At 42.9% G+C, this 4,964-nt stretch overlaps 1 pseudogene; it reads right to left on the bottom strand.

The window, feature by feature from the left end:
* Positions 1 to 1,119: 1,119 nt before the first annotated feature.
* On the bottom strand, positions 1,120 to 4,261 carry LOC118670306 (annotated as a pseudogene).
* Between the last annotated feature and the right edge of the window lie 703 nt (positions 4,262 to 4,964).

Here is a 4,964-nt window from a genome sequence, read left to right as displayed (position 1 = left end):
AAAAAGAAACCGCTAGAAAAACGTGCAAAGAATATAAATAGGCAATCACAGAAAAGGAAATACAAATTGCCAAATAAATATACAAAAAGATGCCCAACATCAGTAGTAACCAGGGAAATAGAAATTAAAACTGAGATTGGCAACAATTTTCAAGCTTCATAATAACAAAAGAATATAAATTGGCACAGCCACTTTACAGGCAATTGGACATCTATTAAATCCATATCTCCACAATGCCCCTTCTAATTATCTACCGTAACTCCATGTGCATATGGAGGTATATACAAAGATAATTACATAATATTGCTAATAAAAAATAACTTGGAATCAACCTAAATGCCTGCCAGTAGGGGAATGGCTAAATAGAATGTGACATCCTATATAATAAAAGGGTAATATGCAAATTGACCAAACAGCGGAACGACCAGTCGCTATGATGCACACTGACCACCAGAGTGCAGATGCTCAACGCAGGAGCTGCCTCCTGGTGGTCAGTGTGCTCCCACAGGGGGAGCGCCACTCAGACAAAAGCCAGGCTCACGGCTGTCAAGTGCAGTGGTGGTGGCAGGAGCCTCTCCCGCCTCCACTGCAGGTGGCCGGTATGGAGCAAGAGGTCCTGGACTGTGAGAGCCCCAGGCTACAAGAGGGATGTCTGACTGCCAGCTTAGGACCGATCCCCCAGGCAGGCAGACATCCCCCGAGGGGTCCTGGACTGCAAGAAGGCGAAGGCCAGGCTGAAGGACCCCCCTCCCCCTGCCCCATCCCCACCCCCCGTGCACGAATCTTGTGTACCAGGCATCTAGTACTTGCATAATGGAATTGTGTAGAGAATTTTAAAGAAGTGGCCTGATCTATATATTACTATAGAAATATCTCAAAATCATATTATTGAATGAAAACAGCAAGTTGCAGCAATATATATATATATATATATATATATATATATATATATACACACACACACACTTTTTTTTTTTAATTCTTCCCCCAAATGCATAACTTCAGTCTAATCATGAAAACTCATCGTCAATCCCAAATTGAGGGACATTCAACAAAAAACCTGACCTGGACTCTTCAAAAGTGTCAAGATCATGAAAGCCAAGGAAAGACTGAGAACTGTCACAGATTGGAGGAGACTATGGAGACAAGACAACTAAATGCAATGTGGGATCCTGGATGGGATCCTAGAACAGAAAAGGACAATAGTGGAATAACTGGTAAAGTTCTAATGAAGTCTATAGTTTAGTTAATAGTATTGTACCAATGTTAATTCCTTAGTTTTAATCATTGAACCAAGGTTATATAAGCTATTAACATTCGGAGAGTCTGAGTGGGAGGGTACACTGAAACTTTCTATACTATCGTTGCAACTCTTCTGTAAATCTAAAATTATTTCAAAATAAAATGTTAAAACAAAATGCAGACATGAATGCCATTATTTCCCATCATTACTGCTGTAGGAAAAGTCTTTGTCACCTCTACATTCACATGCTGAAACCTAATCCCCGATGTATTTGGAGGTGGGGCTTTTGGGAGGTAATTAGGTCATGGGGCAGAGCATTCTAAATGGAATGAATGCCCTTATAAAAGAGACCCCAGAAAGCTCCCACATCCCTCCACCCTGTGAAGACACAGCAAGAAGAGGACTGTCTCTAAACCAGGAAGTGGGCCTTCACCAGACACCGAATCTACTGGTGCCTTGCTCTTGGACTTCCCAGCCTCTAGAACTGTGAAAAATAAATTTCTATTGTTTACAAGCCACCCAGTCTATAATACTCTGTTATGGCAGCCCAACCTAAGACAATCACACATTAACTTTGTGAAATAGTTTTGAACAGATTATAAAGCTACATGCCAAACTCCTATCAGAAATTATCTCTAAAGATAGGGGTTGCCCTAGCTGGTTTGCTCAGTGGATAGAGCGTCAGCCTGCAGACAGAAGGGTCCCAGGTTCCATTCGGGTCAAGGGCATATGCCCGGGGTTGCGGGCTCAACCCCCAGTGAGGGTCGTGCAGGAGGCAGCCAATCGATTCTCTCTCATCATTGATGTTTCTATCTCTCTCTCCCTCTCTCTTCCTCTCTGAAATCAACACTATATATATATATATCCTAATATGCTAAGTGCCTGGTCATCTGGTTGTCCGTTCAACCAATCAAAGCATAATATGCTAATGATATGCTAAGGCCACTCAACTGCTCGCTATGGTACTGAGTTTGGCACATGGTGGTCAGGGCAGGGGAGAGATACAGGACTTGAGGCATTGAGGAGAGGAAGTTGAACACCTGGGGCATGAAGAAAAGCAGCATGGTCTGGCTGAAGTGTCCCAAGTTGCCAACAACAGTAAAGGTCATGCCAGCAAAGTAATAGATGGTATCTCCCTCATACACCTGTGATCAGTATCAGTTCTGGTAGAGCAATCCCAAGGTCGTGAAAAAAAAAATAGGGTATCATGAAGTAGAGGGAAAAGACATGATCATCTTGACAATCACTTTTAAGCTCACCAGGCTGAAGATGAGGATGGAAGTAGGAACGATAGTGACTAGCCAGCCTGTAAGCCATTAATTCCTGCTAGGATAGTGATGGCATTGGTAGAGAATACTACCAACAGCTCCTTACAGACATAGTACAGGACCCTCAAGTCCAAACACAGGCCAAGAATTGGACATGAAGGCGTGGTTACCACATGGTCATGTTGCCAAAGTTGGTGAACTAGACCATAAGGAGAAGTAGTGAGGCAGCTGTGGGCTGTGGCAGCTTATGGCACCAGTGTAGATTCAGGACATCATCCGAGGAAAAAAGCCCAGGAAAACAAAGCAGCAGATGACAAGAAGCATACCTATCAAGGCCACAGATTCATGGCAGGGGAAGTCTTTCCACTGCTCCTCCACAAGCAGTTCAGAAAGGGAAAGGGATGAAGCAGACGATGAGGAGGAAAACAGCACAGATGATCACTCCCTGGGACTCTGAGCTGTGGCCCAGCAGCAAGAGGTGTGGAGGGGCAGTTTTAATGTTTTAAAAGATAAATAAATGTATTCATAGATTGCTTGTGTAATGAAAAATTAATTTTTTAAAATGCAAAAAGACAGGACATTTGGTTTCCTGAGTTTCAAAAGTAAAGCAAGTGTCCCAAGTTGCCAACCTCACATGCCAACGACCTTCTAAAAGAGGGCTGGGGAGCCTGAGGAAGCAATGACAAGCCCTAGGCAGCTTGCTTGGGGTCTCTAACTGAACATTGCCTGAAGGGCCTGGGCAGTGCTTGGTAAGAGAAGCCATCTCACTGCGGCCTTGGAGGCCTCTCACCAAACTTCCTGCCTGAGCATCCACATGGCTGTCCTTCGCCTCTGATTCCCCAGAATACCATAAACTCTGAGTCACTCCGAATGTGAGCAGCATTCACAGGCCACTCATCAGGTTTCTGTTTCTTGGCAGAAGCTCTCAGAGAAATGCAAGCATAGCTCAACACCCTGGCCTGGGGCCTAGAAACAGCCTTCTGCTGCCCACAAATCTTTCTGCCAGGAAGTGTTTGGTCTTAGTTCCTTCCAATCAGCTCAGAGTTCTCCTCTTTTTTTTTCTTTCTTTCTTTTTTTAATCTTTCTCTAACAGCATAGGGTCAGCACTTACTGTGATAAGTCCCAGTACAGGCACTATGCGAGAAGATAATCAGAACACATTTAGTCTAAATAGAACTATCTAATCCAACCCGAGAGATGAGACATACATAAAAGACTTAGGAGCACCTACATCTCTTCAAAAATATGCTTTGAGCTCCTACCACGTGCCTAACACTGATCGACAGAGATATGAGTGTCTGCCCTCCTGGAGGTTTCTGACTGCTTGGGAAGATGAGCTTTCAATAAACAAATAATTATTTTACTACAACTTTGGTAAGTGCTATGCAGGAAAAGTAAATGATGCTATGAGGGAGAATGGGATAGGGGCTAGATTTTGAAGGAGAGAGAGGGTCAGGAGACATTTCCCTGAAGAAGTAACATCTCAGCTGAAACCTGAAGGATGATTAGGACTTAAGTAAAAAGTGAGAGAAGGGTTTTCTTGGAGGGATGGGGAATTCCTGAAATAGGAACCAGTAGGTACAAAGGCCCTAAAATAGAGATGAGCTTTGGGTGTATCTGTGGAGAGCTCAGGAGCCTGGAGAGAAAGGGAGAAATAAATAGCCAAAAAATGGTCCTGGAAGGAGGCAGGTAGACCTCCCAGAGCGTTGTAGACCAAATAAATGATCTGGAACCTTACCATAAGTGCCATGGAGAGTAATTAAGGGCTTTAAGCAGAGTATGGGGCAGGGATCAGATCTGCAGTTTAAATGAATGGAATGTAACAACTAATCGATTGCCTCATACACTCATGAAAATTAATTTATTTGACGCAAGCAAAAATTTCTTATATGCCTGTTGGAAACTTGCATTGAATTTTACAGAGTGAGAGAGACAAGATCTGCAACTTTTATCAGAATTGTTTTATTTATGGAATACCTACCAGGTGGTAGACACTGGAAATCCAAATTGATTCCCTAGCTACACTTTACCCCAGAGTGGCTGAACATCTAGTTCAGAAATCAGACATGGGTAAAACACGAAGGTATGCCTGATTAATGACCCCAAAGAGCCTCAGAATTTCAGGAGAGATGGATTACTGAGGAGAAAGTAGAGTCAGAATCAGACACATAGAGATACTACTTTATGCCTGCTAGGATACCTACAATAAAAATTTAAGAAAAGGTAAAATGGTGTAGCCTCTGTAGAAAACAGTTTGGTGGTTCCTCAAAAAGCTAAACATAAAGTCACCATATGATCCAGCAATTCCACTTCTGGGTACTAGTATATACCCAAAATGATAACAGGGACTCAGATACTTGTATGCCATCATAGTAGCATTATTCACAGTGATCAAAAGTAGAAGCAACTCAAGTGCCCGTCAGCACATGCATGGATAAACGAAATATTATCCA

This window comes from Myotis myotis, unplaced genomic scaffold (genome assembly GCF_014108235.1).
Source record: "Myotis myotis isolate mMyoMyo1 unplaced genomic scaffold, mMyoMyo1.p scaffold_m19_p_15, whole genome shotgun sequence".
NCBI lineage: Eukaryota > Metazoa > Chordata > Mammalia > Chiroptera > Vespertilionidae > Myotis > Myotis myotis.
Note: the sequence above shows the minus strand (reverse complement) of the source record. Positions and strands in the feature narration are given on the sequence as shown.